Genomic DNA, 16,765 nt, shown 5'->3' with positions numbered 1-16,765 from the left:
AATTGAGCCACTTCTATTGAATAAAAAATGTGTTTTTTCTGTCAACCCCGTCTGTATTTTGCTGTTAATGGTCAGGGCTTTCCAGATTGTCAGATAATCGTGACATCCATCATGTCACTACTTCTAGGAATGCGGAGGGGCACAGAAAGCCCTGGACCGTTGCCAGGTTGAAGGCTTCAGCGTTGTAGCACAGAGGACTCGTGCATAAAATGGGTTCAAGGAAATTCTAATAGTCTGGCTGTACAATATTACAAATAAACTTTCTTTTCCCATTCTCCTATATCATTTTATTTCAGTCTTATCCAATTTCCTCAATCAGAAGGCTGTAATGTAAGTATCTCCAGGAGGGCATTATTGATCTTTTAATGGTCAGGGATGAGGCGTTTTGGCTATTATTTGATTAACATGGTGATAGAGCAGGATGTTTAGGATGTGGAGCACTAACAATAGATTCACTATCTGAAGCTGAATTGAATTGTCAGATGTGTGCAAATGTTACTGGCGGTTTAAATGATGCCACTGCGGGGTGGAATGAATTCATGAGAACTGAATGAACCCAAGTGTTTCATCTTCCAGGGACCAGCTTTTGAGCTGCCTAATGGGACTGGTTTATGTAATCTCCATGTCCTGCCCACCGCTCTGTAAGTGAATAAGAGTGGAGGGCACTTTAGGATGCTTAGATCATACTTGAGGTTTGCTGTGCTATTGTATGTATGGGAACCTCTTTTATTCACAGTGTAATTGACCCGTACAATGAATTTTTGTTGGCCAGGCTGCTGAGGTTTAAATTTCCCCCCTGCCACAAAATTAAAAAGTTGTACTAGCCATTCTTATTGGTTTATCCTCTCAGAGTGTTTTTGGAAGAAGAAAATGCTGACATAACAAAACGCTCATGTAAAATAAAGTTTGCATACTAAATGGATAGGAAGACCTATATGGCAAATTGTGTGTGCCACTTTAGACCAATCATGTAATGCCTTATGTATTTTTATCTACTGTAACTAAAGAAAAAGCATTACAGGAGGGTAGAAAGCTCCTCTTGATTACCATCCTAACCACATATTTGAGGAGAAAAATAAATATTCATCTAGAAACCTATTATATTTTTCTTGCAGACTATAAGACGCACTTTTTTAGCAAGAAAATAAAACTTGCTAAAAAGTGCCTGAGTCTTATAATCCACAGTCAGGGTGGTCCAACAGTGCCAGACCCCGTGACTGCTTCTGCAACGACTCGTGCTACCTCTTCCCCCTACTTGACTGCTTGCATACACTGGAACTGAAGCCTGCACAGTGCGCCTGTCTACCTGGCTGAGAGTTCTAGCCCAAGGGGTGGAGATGCCTTAGGCTGGGTTCACACCTGAGCGTATCCGATAAGCGCTGTTTACAGGCGTTTTTATCGGGCGTATTTTGGGGCGTTTTTGTATTTGGAAACGCGCGTCGTACGCGCGTTCTTGCTATTGACCACAGAGGCGTATGCGCGACAATACGCCCCAAAGAAGCTCCTGTACTTCTTGGGACGTAGGGCGTTTTACAGCACGTTCGTACGCGCTGTAAAACGCTCAGGTGAGAACCATGCCCATAGGGAATCATTGGTTTTTGCCTGTTGAGCGTTTTACAGCGTGTAGGAACGCGCTGTAAAACGCTCAGGTGTGAACCCAGCCTCATGGTCTCTGCCCCCAAGCCTGCCCATACTTAAGGATGCCAGAAGACGCTTAAATCGTGATCACGGAGCTGCCCAGGCTGATTGAGTGATGGTTTAACGTCATCGCCAATCCAGTGTGCCTCAATTCTGGAACTTGCGGTCAGCCTGGTCTGTTGTGTAGTATAGGCATGTTGGTCAGGTGTGTATGCAGCAGAGTGTGTATTTTACGGATATTGGACCCTCCACTTTATTAAACCACCATGGAAAGTTTAATAAGTAGAACCTTGGATGCATCTTATAGTGCAGAAAATACAGTATTTAGTTCTGGGTCCTTCTCCCATAGATTATAGTCAGAGGTACAGTGATAATTGCTCATTTATTTTATCCAAAACTATAAAAGTATAGTATTGTGTTCTCTACCCCAATCACAAGTAGAGCAAAAGAACAGAGGGAAGATGTGTGGCACTGCTTTTGTGGGCACTATAGTACCTATCACCAGGCAACTGCATCCAATGCAAGAAGAGAATATGACCGGGTTGTCGTAAGGTAATATGCCAGCCATACAACCTCTCCAGAAAGCCTGGTGTAGATGAAGTGGTGCAGTGTTTATTTTATTTTTTTAGCACTATTGTGACCTTAACAGTCATACCCTCACATATTAAACACTGATGGCATATCCCATCCTGATAGCATGTGCCATCAGTCTAACTCCTGAAACAACCACTGTAGACTTGACACTAGTTAAATTCAGTGTTTTTTTTCTTTTCTTTTTTTTTTTTTTCTTTAAGACCTCTTAATTTTAGAAGTTTAATATAGTAACACTTTTTTTTTTTTTTTTTTTGCGATCATGTTCTATTTGCATTTAGATTTTTTTTTTTTTCTTTATTAAACATCTTGTAATATAATATTCAATATTTTTGAGTATAAGTGTAACGCTCTGTGCTTCAGAAAAGCTTTGGACAACATCAAGGAAAGCCAATAGGTCAATAGAAAGTTAGCTAATGTACAAAGGAGCCCCAGTATTTACCTAAAAGCAAAGCCTGGGTACTGGCCAAATATCCATTCACCCCAGCCGTGCTTTGATCTCCTGACTAATCATTTCCTCATACAAATTAGGACACCAGAGAAGGACTTTGACCATTAGCCAGCTGTCACAGCCCTGTGTGGATTCCTCCTCTCCCTGAATACTTTGTGTTGTGATTTATTTTTTTTTATTTATTTTTTTTTTGAGGCTATTACAGTATACAGAAAGCAAAATCCTCTAATTTGGCACAGTCTAGTTCTTGTTACTGTCATAGATAATTCAGACTCTTGTAGGACTGGAAGAAAAGTTTCAGAGTTCACAAAAAAATTGGCCAGTAACCAGTAAATCACCTGCTGTTCCAGCTCTGGTGGTCCCCATTGACCTTTATTTTGCTGCAGCAGTACATGGTATATGAGTACGTCATGGCTGCAGCCAAGTAAACAGAGGCTGACATGGACCACCAAAACAGCAGCACTGCAACATAGTACATAAGGCCGAAAAAAGACATTTGGAACCGGTCATTCCCCCTTTTATTTAATTTTTTTTTCCCCCCCCCCCCTTCCAAGCTCTGAAAACCCAAGTGGTCATACACAAAGACCAGCCATCTAACGTATAGGGGGCTAAGGCTGTCCGGCTCAGTTCCCCTCCGACATGAAGCAGAAAATGCCTGAGAGGACCTGGGCCAGAACTGATCCCATCGTTTTCTATGGGTTCGTTATCATACATTCGGCGCATCAGTTGTGAGTTGCCGGACAGAAAAAACGCTGCATGCTCAGTTTTTCGGTCTGGCGCTATCAGTATACAGGCTGGATCTGAGCCCTGAAGTGCTGTGCACCTATATTAGTTGTGTACTGCTCCCAGCCAAAAAAAATGTCTAGCCGGACAAAACTAATATACTGTATGTGGAGCTGACCTAACATTGTTTGGCATGTGTTAGGAGGATAAGGTGTCTGGCAGCCTCTTAAAGCACATGTACACTGCCCGTTCGTTCCCGATAACCTGCTTATGTAATGGTGCTGCAGATCACCCAATGAACCAGTGTTTTTGAAATGATCTTTCATGTAGCCACGTTAATCATTGTTTCTGGGTCACAGATCGTGCTGTGTGAACACTGATCTTCTGCCCAGAAACAATGAATTTGTATGTGGACGAGCAATAACGGCTATTATTGACAAGCAGGCAGTTGCAATTTGGACCCTCCTGCCGCATTATTTATCATGTAAAGCAGGCATGCTCAACCTAAAGCCCTCCGGCTGATGCAAAATGACAACTCCTAGCATGCCGGAACAGCCTAAAGCAGGGCATTGTGGGCGTTGTAGTTTTGCAACAGCTGGAGGGCCGCAGGTTGAGCATGCCTGATGTAAAGCATTCACTCTGGTTGGTTTGCATCCTGTATATGGCACTTCCTGCTGTGTATCCAACCAAACCCATGATGCACTTCTCCTTTCTCTGTCACAGTTCTAGCACCGCCCCTAACACCTGCTAATTACATACACTCCTCTGTGGCTGCTTTGACACCCCCATTAACATTAAAATCACTGGAAATAAGAGCTGCAAGGACATGTCACTACAGCCCAGAACGGAAGATACAAGAAATACATTACAGAAATACAGCTCCCTTCATAAATGATGTTGGTGGCCTAGGAAAAGCAGAGAGAAGGCCAACTGCTACTGTGAGCGCCACTGCCCTCTAAACCAGCTGATCGGCGAGGGTCCCAGCTCTTGGACCCTCACTAATCAGATACTGATGACCTTCCTAGCCGAAGACCTAAGCCATAGCAACGGTCTTTTAAAGGGGTTGTCCAGGTTCAGAGCTGAACCTGGACATATCCCCATTTTCACCCCGGCAGCCCCCCTGACATGAGCATCGGAGCAGTTCATGCTCCGATGCTCTCCTTTGCCCTGCGCTAAATAGCGCAGGGCAATGGCATTTTTCTGAGTTCCGGTGATGTACCGGGGCTCTCTATGGGGCTGACAGGCAGCCCGGTGACGTCACCGGCACTGATGGGCGGGATTTGGCTCTGCCCTAGCCAGTAAAACGGCTAGGGCAGAGCTAAAGCTCGCCCCTCAGAGCCGGTGACGTCACCGAACACACCGCTGGGCGGAAGTTACCGCCCGGCAGTGTGTTATTGAAAACACAAGAGCCTGTGCCCTGCGCGATCTAGCGCAGGGCACAGGAGCGCATCGGAGCATGAGATGCTCCGATGCCAGGCTCAGGAGGGCTGCCGGGGTGAAAATAAGGGTATGTCCGGGTTCAGCTCTGAACCCGGACAACCCCTTTAAGGGAGCAGTGGAAAGGGACAGAGGACATTAATGAAAGCTGTTATTATAAGGTAATTACAGATCCTTTGGCAATCATTGACAGACTAACTCGGGTATACATGCCTAGCTCTAATAAACTAGCAAATAAAAAATATTAGATCAGTGGCGGTCTTGCTCCTGGCATCTCTTCCGATCAACTGTTTGAAGGAGGCTGTAGACCTGTCCTCGTCAATGTTTGCCTGCACACCGTCTCCCATGTAGCGGCGGTGCAGGGTAATTACAGCTTCCTCTCAGTTCACTTGAAGGGGTTGAACATTGTAATTACCCTGCACCGCCATTACAAGGGACAGGCAAACACTGAACAGCACCCACAAAAGCAGCATGGCCCATTCAAACAACTGACTGGTGCTGGGAGTCAGAACACCACCGATCTGATTTTTGACGATCTATCCTATTCTGTAGCCCAGACGACTCCTTTTCGATCCAAGGCTCATGAAATGCAGCATTTTAATGTTTGTTTAGTAGTTTGACACTGGAGGTGGTCCAGTCACTCCTGCACCTGCTCTGTGGCTTTTCGCATGATCTGTCAGGAGAACCCTTGGATCTCTCTTCTAAATGTAATGCACAAGAATGTGAATTATGTGTTGAGACTTTAATCCACGCAACAAATCCCTTCCTGTTACAAAAGCCAGAACCAGTCCCAATCGGTGCCTGTACTTGGCACATATTTAAAATTCTTTACTGGGAAAAGGGGAGGCAAGATAAGTAGAGCGCTAAATTGGGTTAAAGCTGTTAGAAGTACTGAGCTGATGTCTCCAAAGGAGCATGCCTCATATTTTTTTCTGTCAAAATCATAGAGGTTATCCCATGACTAATGTAAAACTGAAAATCAGACATCATATAATACATGACAATCTCTCTTTCTAAGGCTACTTTCACACTTCCGTTACTGATAATACAACCGTTATGAACGAATCCAGTTGTATTATCTTTAACATGCCCAAGACGGATCTGTCATGAACTACAATGAAAGTCGATGGGATGTATCCGTTTTCTATTGTGTCGGAGAAAACTGATCGGTCCCCATTGACTTGCATTGTGGGTCATGCCGAATCAGTCTTGCTCCGCAATCCCAGGATGGAAAACAAACTGGAGCATGCTGCGGTTTGCTCTCCAGTATGGGAATGGAATGCTTTTTGGAGAGTTCTGTTCAGTTACGTTTTGTCCCCTTTGACAATGAATGGGGACAAAACGGAAGCGTTTTTTTTCCGGTATTGAGACCCTATGACGGATCTTGATACTGGGAAATATTAACGCTAGTGTGAAATCACTTACACGTGCTTGTCGTCTGCACCTCAAGAATATCGCCAGAATCCGCCCTTTTCTTACGGTGGAAACGGAAAAAACTCTTGTTGTTGCCTTGATTCATTCTCGTCCTGACTACTGTAACACATTACTAATCGGTCTCCCTCTCCCTAAACTCTCCCCCCTTCAGTCTGTCCTAAATGCTGCAGCCAGGCTCCTCTATCTATTCACCCGCTATACTGATGCTACTAGTCTCTGCCAGTCACATCACTGGTTGCCCATCCACCACAGAATACAGTTTTTAAACTTCTCACCCTCACGGACAAGGCTCTCCACAGTGCTGCACCTCCATACATCTCCTCTCTTATCTCCATCTACCACCCTACTCGTGCTCTCCATTCTGTTAGCGACCTAAGATTAATAACCTCCATAATCCGTACCTCTCACTCCTGTCTTCAAGACTCTTCTCGAGCTGCACCTACTCTCTGGAATACTCTGCCCTGGAATACTAGGTCAATTCACAACTTCTCCACCTTCAAGCGTGCCTTAAAAACACATCTTTTCAGGCAGGCTTATCAAGCTACCTAAACTGACTATTCCCCGACTAAACCTCTTTCCACCAACTCCTCTGGCCTGAACTCTATCCTCTAGTAGTCCCAAACCCGAAGCAGATTGGCCGGCACCACTCCTGTCAGTTCAATAATGGCTCAAATCCTACTTATCACAATCAACTACCTTATGTGTCACCCCCAATTCCTCATAGATTGTAAGCTCTTGCGAGGAAGGCCCTGACTCCTAGTGTTTCAGTTGTATATTAGCCAGTTACTTTTGTTTCGTGCATGAACCCTATGAATTTGTAAAGCGCTGCGAAATATGGTGGCGCTATATAAATACATTTTATTATCACTGCCTCTAACAACACCCAGCTAGTTTATAGCTCCTCCCACCAGCTACTTATAGACACTCCCCTATCACTGAGACACCAATGGACTTACACAGGTTTTCCCATCTCAGACAATGGGGACATAGCGCTAGGATATGCCCCCAATGTCTGATAGGTGCAGGTCCCAGAGGTGGTATTCACACCTATCTCGTAAACCCAGCCTACAAAGTGAAGAGGGTGCAGTGGACATGCGCGGCTGCCCTCCATTCATTTCTATGGGGCTGGCCAAAATAGCCGAGCTTGCTATTTCCATCAGACCATAGAAGTGAATGGAAGCGGTGGCTGTGCAAGCGTGGTGCGCTCCAATTAATTTCTATGGGGATTCTGAAAATAGCAGAGTGCAGCGCTTCATCTTTTTTCTGTGTGCAAGTAACCAGAAGGATCTCTCCACCTGACCTCGGCTTCTGCGGTTCTTATTTATATCAATATCAGATCAGTGGGGGTTCGACTCGTGGTACCCCTATTTGTTGCTTTGTTGAGAGAGCGTTTCCTCTGAAATGAGCCTATGTTTCCCTTTGGAAAGCAAATTTTAGACTTTCTCTCTTTTTCTCGTCACTCACTGACGTGCCTGTGCCGCCTGCTTTATTCATAAAGTAGGCGGCGCAGGCGCGTGACATCAGGGAGTTGCGCTGCCGCCTGCTTGCCTGCATTCTACAGAAGCTGTTAGGGTGTACGGTAATATTAAAAGGGTGTGGGGGGGGGGGGGGGGTGATGTTTAATCACTTTTAATTGAATGAGACATTTTATATTTGTATAGTGCAGCACTGGAGCGGCGGGGCTGCAATTACTGACCCCCAGCTCCTCCCCGCTCGTTCAAACATCGCAGCCTGCAATGTAAAAATGTCAGCATTTGCCCTATAAGATGCAGGGGCATTTTGGGGGGGGGGGGTGTCTTATGGGGCGAAAAATATATTTATTGCATCTATGGCAATAATACTTCATTTGAAATATTATATTCATTGCATAGGAATACTTTTCATGGAATAGGAGGTCCACTTTAAAAGTCAGCAGACTTGTACCTATGAAACTGTCTGACCTGTTACATGTACAGCTGGCAGCTGAAGGCCTCTGTGTTGGTCCCATGTTCATATGTGCACAGATTGCTGAGAAAAATGATGTTTTAATATATGCAAATGAGCATCTAGGGCCAGGGGCGTTGCCATTGCTCCTAGAGGCTCAGCTCTCTCTGCAACTGCTGCGCCTTCTCCACTTTGACAGGGCCAGGTGTGGTTATTTTTTTTTTAATTTTATTTTTTCTTCATAGTCCTGTTTATCAAAGTGGAGAAGGTTTGGCAGTTGCAGAGAGAGCAGAGCCTCTAGGTGTAATGGTAACGCCCCTCTTGCTCCTAGAGGCTTATTTGCATATATTAAAACCTCCTGTTTCTCAGCAATGTGGACACATGTGAACATGGGACCAACACAGATGCCTTTTAGCTGCCAAGTGCACATGTAACAGGTCAGCCAGTGTCATAGATACATCTGCTGACAGATGCCCTTTAAATGCTCCTTCTAGGCATGCCTCTCCGAGCAGTGTTTCCTTGTCTATGATGATGCTAGCTATTTTATAGATATGTCGCCACAGAGGGCAATTAGTCTCCTTTCACTTGTATCTCATACGGAAAGGAATGCTTTGTGTAAGCAGCTGAAGAGCTTCATTGACCCTAGAGGCCCTCTGGCACTGACCCCCTTGCTAAAGCTAATATTTACATCTATGACGTAGGCTTTTCATGCCTCTGATATTGGGGACGAGTGTAGCACATACCATTCCATTAGAGCAATCATTGACTCAGTAACTGCTCCCAGTCATTATGGGGGCTTAACTAGTCTGGTGTGATAAGGTAGAACTGCAGACATGTAGGCTAGGCTCCGACTACATTTTATTTCATCATTTTTTTTATTTTTTTTTGGAAGTACGAAACATCTATGTAGTAATATTTTGTTGCCACATCTGGCTGGACAGAAAAATTCGACATTCTCCGTTTTGTCTGTCCTCTTGGAAGAACTGAACCGGGCAGAAACTTTTCAGCTGGGCCATGAGAAAAAGTCCCGTTCAAAACGTATTGATCTGTTACCAAATCCGATAGGAAGATCAAATGGATGTTTGGTAAGGATAGCCATATGTGATGTGAACAGGTCCATAACCCTTCTTTAGAAATCCAGTTCTTAATCTACAAACTATGGGAGACCTTTATTATGAATGTTACGTCATTTTTTTTGGTGTATTAATGTCACTAACTTTGTCACAATGTTTTTTTGCGGCCCCTCACGCCACTTTTTTCCGAGTGCTGAGAAAAGAGGGCGGGCCGTTTCATTTATCATTTTCCACGCCAGTTTTTGTCTTGGAAAAGGACTTGGGCCACTTGCCCTCAGAGATATACGGTCCTTGAGCAGGCCATATGTCCCGGAGCCGGCATTGATTGTGAGCACACAGCATCATAGATTACAATGATGCCGTGCAGATCTGGCCGCCCGCGGTGCTATTACCACTCATATCAGCGTTTTTGCTGATCCTTGCCAGATGAGGCAAAAATGCAAGTGTGAAGGAAGCCTTGGCGTTTATTAGTGGGCAAACCCCATTAAGAAGGAGAACCTAGACACTTGCTGTCCTGCACACCGATTTACTTTGATAAGACACCCAGCAAGATCAAGTTGTAGGGGCTTTAAATAGAAGAATTTGCATATGCATGCTGAAAAGAGCGTACTCCTCATATGTGTGAACACTGAGTCCTCTTCACTGCCGCTGGTCTGCTTCCGAGTACTTTTGTGCCAACTTCCTAGCATTCTGCTGCATGATCTGCATTGTTCACAGAGCTGGTGAATAGGATTCACTGAGACCTGTCACACACAAGTCTTCAATGAGGCCATTCATCGAAGTGGGGGCTGGGCACCGTACTGCATTTCCTCATTTCTGATGGAACGTTTCTCCCCTTTATGATTCTCGTTTTCCAAGATCACGGTTTATCATCGCAAAATAAATCTTTGTATGTAAGGTCTATGCCATCACTTGGCTAGGGGAGCACGGCATCTGGATTTAGATCCCACAAACTGCCACCGACATGTTGTCCATTATTGGGACAGGTTTACAATGATTATTTTATATCTTCTGGATGTTTTTATGTAATGAAGAGAGAATTTTGTGTGATTCTTTTAGATGCCTGTAAGGCGTCATGGGTCCCATGGATGTTCATGTTCGGCCGAACTTTGAACTAAAGTTAGATTCAGGTACACTAACTTGACCTTTAAACCCCATAGAAGTAAATGGGGACCCGGACTTTGGTGCTGTAAAATAGTCGTGGGCTAGAGAGCTGCGAAAGGAAGCAAAAAGGGGGTAAGAGCAGGACACTTGCCCTGCAAACAAATGTGGATTAGGAAATGACTTAAAATAACATATAATATAAAAAAAAAAAATCTTAGAGGACCTTTCACCGCTCTTAGGGCTCATTCAGACTGCCGTATGCTGTCCGTAAAAATGCAGTTACGATTTTTTGCTAATTAGATGCTGTCCCATTTACTTCTATGTGGCCCTTTTCTTCCATTGCACGGCTCAGCAAAAAAATTAAACATGTCCTATACTTGTCAGTGAAAATCAGGACATGGCCCTATTGAAGTCTATGGATCAGCAAAAAAACGGAATGCAATCCTTTTTTTGCAGACATGCTGAACTGTCCGCAAAAAAAACGGATCCACATTTTTGCGGACAGCATACGGCCGTCTGAATGAGCCCTTAGCCAGGGAGCAGGAGCTCAAGTTCTCACAAGAATTGCAGCTCATTCTCCTCCGAAAACTTGAGCTCCTTCTCCCTGGCTAAGAGCGGGGTGCTCTGATTGGATGCGCTGGCAGCCAGGGAGAAGATAACCACGCCCAGGACAAATTGACAAAACTGATCCGGCATTGCAGTATTTTTTAATGAACTAATACATTTCAATGTAAATTATTGCTGGGTCTGGCGACTGATCTGGAATTTTTGGACTAAGATAATACCACAGCATGCTGCAGAATTTCCTCCGTCCAAAACGCTGTTCAGTGACTGAACTGAAGACATCCCATAAAAAATGACCCCATTTTGCAGATTTTCCTTTTTTTTTTTTTTTTTTCTTCCTGTAAGGCAGCAAAGGGTAAAGGGGTTATCCCATGATTATTGTAAAAAATGAAAATCGGACATTATAGTACATGACAGTCTCTTTCTAACAAAGCCAGAACCTGCCCTGTACCTCACATGGATCCAGAGGTCTCCCATTCATTGCTCTGCTAGATTTATATCAAGCTGGCAGCTCAGGGGCGTGTCGTCTTTTCTGCTGGAGCTCTCGCCCTATCACAGGTCAGGAGGCAGTTGAAGGATGAAACTGAGCATGTGCAGCCGCCTTAATGAGCCGGAAAAAGAACAAACAGCAGGTGGCGCTATACAGATACATTTTATTGAATAGCTCACTGGCTATACAAAACTTTTAATTACATGCAATTGCAAAAATATTCAGATCCAGGTGCTGGTTTAAAGACTGTAGAATACTTTTCATGGGACAACCCCTTTAAACAGCAAAACAAACCTCAATATTTATTACCCTGATTCTGCAGTTTACAGAAACAACTTAAAGACATTGCCATTTCCTGATAACCTATATTTGTTGTAAATGCCTCCCTTCCCTGCATTCTAAAGCTCACAAGTAAACTTCTCAGATTTGCTCTTCAGCAGAACCCAGGCGACTCCCTATGGCAGTCATTATGTTATAGGGTTGACAACTGCAGCTTGTGTGCTTTGGGCAGAATTTAGACATTTCTTAAGCTTGCTATACACACTAGATAAAGATAATTTTTGGTGGTATTGGCTGACCCGTTACCCTGGGTTCACACCTGAGCGTTCATGATGGAGCGCTCTGTATGCGGGATTGTACCGGCGTTTACAATCGCGCATACAGAGACAAGCAAACGCCCATTGTCGCGCGTTCCTGAAAGTCTATGTACGGGAACGCGCGACAAAACGCCCCAAAGAAGCTCAAGAACTTTTTGGAGCGTCGTGCGTTTTACAGCACGATCGTACGCGCTGTAAAACGCCCAGGTGAGAACCATTCCCATAGGGAAGCATTGGTTTCTCCTTGTTGAGCGTTTTACAGCGCGTAGGAATGCGCTGTAAAACGCTCAGATGTGAACTTAGGGATAATGTATGTGGTGCTCACCCCTTTTTATTTTGGGGAGATAAGCTGCTGCCAGAGCTGTGTGGAGGACGCATAGGTGTCTGACAAGGGATTTCTCCCCCTTCATGACACATGCATTCTCAGCTTAACGTGCACATGAATACATGGGGTCGGGAGAGATGGCCAGCTTTAGGCCTCATGCTCACGACCGTTCTCTTTTTTGCGGTCCTCAAACCGCGGATCCGCAAAAAAACAGAAGCCGCCCGTGTGCCTTCTGCAATTTGCCCATTGCAGACATGCCTATTGTCTGCAAAACAGACAAGAATAGGACATGTTATATAATTTTTTTTTTTTTGTGGGGCAATCTTTTGCGGCCCCATTGAAGTGAATGAGTCCGCACCTGAGCCGCAAAAACTGCGGCTCGGATGCGGACCCGAACAATGGTCGTGTGCATGAGGCCTTAGGCCCCTTTCACACGGGCGAGATTTCCGCGCGGGTGCGATGCGTGAGTTGAACGCATTGCACCCGCACTGAATCCTGACCCATTCATTTCTATGGGGCTGTTCACATGAGCGGTGATTTTCACGCATCACTTATGCGTTGCGTGAAAATCGCAGCATGTTCTATATTCAGCGTTTTCCACGTAACGCAGGCCCCATAGAAATGAATGGGGTTGCGTAAAAATCGCAAGCATCCGCAAGCAAGTGCGGATGCGGTGCGATTTCCACGCATGGGTTCTAGGTGACAGTCTATTCACTGTATTATTTTCCCTTATAACATGGTTATAAGGGAAAATAATAGCATTCTGACTACAGAATGCTTAGTACAATAGTGCTGGGAGGGTTAAAAAAAAATAAAAAAAAGTTAACTCACCTTATCCCCATGATCGCCTAGTTCCCGGTCGGTCTGTTCTTTAGCTGTGGCTAAAGGACCTGTGGTGATGTCAGATCACATGCTCCATCACCATGGTGATGGACCATGTGATTGGAGCATGTGATCTGACATCACCAAAGGTCATTCAGCCCACAGCTAAAGAACAGACCGGGATCTACACGATCATGGGGATAAGGTGAGTTAACTTTTTAATTTTTTTTAACCCTTCCAGCGCTATTATACTAAGCATTCTGTATTCAGAATGCTATTATTTTCCCTTATAACCATGTTATAAGGGAAAATAATACAATCTTCAGAACATCAATCCCAAGCCCGAACTTCTGTGAAGAAGTTCGGGTTTGGGTACCAAACATGCGCGATTTTTCTCACGCGAGTGCAAAACGCATTACAATGTTTTGCACTCGCGCGGAAAAATCGCGGGTGTTTCCGCAACGCACCCGCACATTTTTCTGCAACGCCCGTGTGAAACCAGCCTTAGGCTACATGCACACGACCGTATGTGTTTTGCAGTCCGCAAATTGACGATTTTATGTCGTTCCATGTGGCTGCCTTCTTCCTTTTTTTTTTTTTTTTTTGCGGATCCATTGTAATGCCTATCCTTGTCCGCAAACTAGAAAAAGTTGTGTGCATGTAGCCTTAAAGGAATGTATTTCTTCTGATAATAGATATTTTTGCAGATCTAGACTCTATCTAGATTTCCATCATTTCTCACTAGGAAATTTTACTGTAGCTTAGGAGATGCTTTGTGCCCCTTCGTGGTACAAGAACACAACTCCTTTTTTTTTTTTCTTCTCTCTCTCTCTCTGATGTATCCAGTTTCCTTTCTCTAAAGGCACCCCATTGTCATGGTTACGGCTGGCGGTAACTCCATATCGCGGTTCTGCCTTGTATTGGGTTACTACCACATTGGAGAACAAGGTGAATGAGAGAAATACATCAGTGAGTGCTTCTTACCTGAGTTAGATTCTTCAGATGTTTTAGATGAGTTTGGGATTTTATTTGAACAGCCGAGTGTAGTTCTGTGCAGTGCAAATGGTTGGAGTACCTGCATATGTAATGCACAAAAGGGGGAGAGACGTGTAGAATGTGTGGTCCATAATGCTTCAAGGGGTTGTCTCAGCAAATGGCATTTATTATGTAGAAAAAGTTAATGCAAGGCTCTTGCTAATGTATAATCTACGCCTCCATTAGAATGGGAGAGCAGAACCCCCATTTTCGTAACCCAGGGATCGGCAACCTTTTGTCACTCCAGCTGTTGTGAAACTACAACTCCCAGCATACTCGCTTCTGTGGGAGTCCAGAGAACAGCCAAGCAAGTGTGCATGATGGGAGATGTAGTTTCACAACACCTGGAGTGCCGAAGGTTGGCGATCCCTGCCCTAACCTATCGATGTGGGATAACCTAAAATTTGTGCCAAACCCCTTTAATGTTGGAAAATTAATTTTCTTGAATACTTGGCATTGATGCCACTGTGTTACAACACATCTCTGAACCCTTCTTACAAGGCTATGAACATTCACAGCAAAATCTGAATAGGTTACAAAAATCTATAAGAAATTAGCTACATAATGGACATGCTGTGAATTAGAAAATCTGCAGTGTGCCCTAACATCCCCACCCAATGCTATGTTCATATCTGATTCTGACCTTCAGATTTCTACCATGGATTTGCAGTTTGCACTGCTATTACTTTTCTCAGTCAGAAGGGGGAATGGGTGACTCGGGGCGTCGTACAGTACACGGATAAGTGCAATGCCTCAGTATAGGTCTTCAATAAGAGATCGGCAGCCATGCCGATCAGCTGTTCAAAGAGGTACTGGCTCTCTTTGAGTGCTTAAAGGGGTTGTCTTATTTCAGCAAATGGCATTTATGATGTAGAAGAAGTTAATACAAGGAATTTACTAATGTATATAGGGATTCCCCATATTTCCTCCTCTGCTGGCTTGATTCATTTTTCCATCACGTTATACATGGCTTGTTTCCATGGTTACGACCACCCTGCGATCCCTCAGTGGTGGCTGTGCTTGCACACTATAGGAAAAGCACAAGGCTATGAGCGCTCCCACAGTCACGACCTCCAGAAAGGCCTACGTTTTTTCCATCAGTGGTGTGCAAGCACGACCACCACTGATGGATTGCAGGGTGGCCATAAACATGGGAACGAGAAGTGTATAATGTAATGGAAAAATGAATCCAGCCAGCAAAGGAAGTAATATGGATAATCGCAATACATCAGTAAGTGACTTGTATTTATTTTCTCTACCTAATAATAAATGCTATTTGCTGAAGTGAGACCCTGTTAAGCCTCTCCCTAGGCCACATGACATGATGTTCATCTGTCACTTGGCCTGGGTGCGGTTCAGTCCCATTAATGTGAACAAGGATGAGCTGCAATACCAAGCACAGCAGCTATAAAATGGACAGCACCGTGCTTGGTTAGCTGTGAGCAGGCCGTGGCGCTCATCAGCGCTTTGGGTGCCGCGTCTTTCTCTACTGATCAGAGAGGGTGCCGGGATCGGAACCCCGCCAATTTCATGTGCCACTGAGTTTCTTGACAGATTAGTTGTTCTGGATTTTAGGAGAAACTGACAACCACCCGTGTATGGACTCTGGTGGTTTCTCTTTTCTGTTACAATTGGGAAACAAATTGAGCAAATACTAAATCTGCTGAATGGGATTTTTAAAACTTTATAGGAAGAAAAGACTGACTTATTTAGGTTTTCTTTGGAAATACTTCTTCGCAGCACTTTTTCATTCAAGAATGGTGCTTTGCCTTCTTTTGTGAGCAGTTCTCGCCATTCACATAAAGTATGCTGCTCTTACGTTGACTACTAAATAATCATCAATGCCTTCCCCCTGCATTATTTTTTATTTAAAGACCTTTGGCACTAAGCCTGGTACTGTACTACAAGGAGATGCCAGCGTAGTCCTCCTGGCAATTAATGAATCCAGATGAATTGTCTTTGTTTGCATGGTCACAAAGAAGACCACATAAATCAGCAGGGAAAGAAAGGAATATGTGGTCTGTTTCCTGTGCCGCAAAGGCGTAATCCCTTACGCTATAAAAAGAGGCTTTTCTTTAATTTTCAATGTTAAACCTTTTAGGGGTAAGTATAGGATCAGCTTAGCAGCCCTCTAGATTGTGTTCATTCTTCTCCATGGACTTTGCTTGTTTAAGTCCTTGCCCTTTTGAAGGTCACCGCTCCATCATTATGCTGTATATTTCATGGCAGTCTCCTTACAAACCCGCATTAGAACCATGTGAGAGAGCCTGCATACCACAGCTGAAGTTCGGACTTTATAAGTACGGAAAAGTTACCCCTAAGACTAAGTTCACACGTGGTGGATAACTGCCAACACCAGATGCAAATCCACAGCAAGGTCTGTTTGTGTCACTTGTGGATTTTGATGCAGATTTGGCCGTGGATTTACCACTGATATCATCTTGCCTAACTGCAAAGGGTGAATTACGTGATGAAAATCTGAATTCAAATGCTTTTTGTGCAATATTTGTTTCCAATACACGAGAATGGTAATGTGAATTGCTGTGGATCTGCATCTTT

General features: G+C 44.3%; 1 protein-coding gene across 2 annotated transcripts in view; it reads left to right on the top strand.

Moving 5' to 3' along the window:
- Positions 1-16,765, top strand: part of KANK1 (KN motif and ankyrin repeat domains 1) — a 151,258-nt gene that overhangs the window by 13,088 nt on the left and 121,405 nt on the right. Inside the window, exon 1 of one of the 2 annotated variants that reach the window (XM_044272631.1) lies at positions 9,198-9,282. The exons of the other annotated variant lie outside the window; for it this stretch is intronic. The gene's annotated coding sequence lies outside the window, so the exon portion shown is untranslated. Of the gene's footprint in view, positions 1-9,197; positions 9,283-16,765 lie in introns of those variants that run through there. 2 annotated transcript variants of the gene reach the window in all.

Source organism: Bufo gargarizans, chromosome 1, assembly GCF_014858855.1.
Source record: "Bufo gargarizans isolate SCDJY-AF-19 chromosome 1, ASM1485885v1, whole genome shotgun sequence".
Classification (NCBI taxonomy): Eukaryota; Metazoa; Chordata; class Amphibia; order Anura; family Bufonidae; genus Bufo; species Bufo gargarizans.
This window is presented reverse-complemented; position numbering and strand designations above follow the sequence as displayed.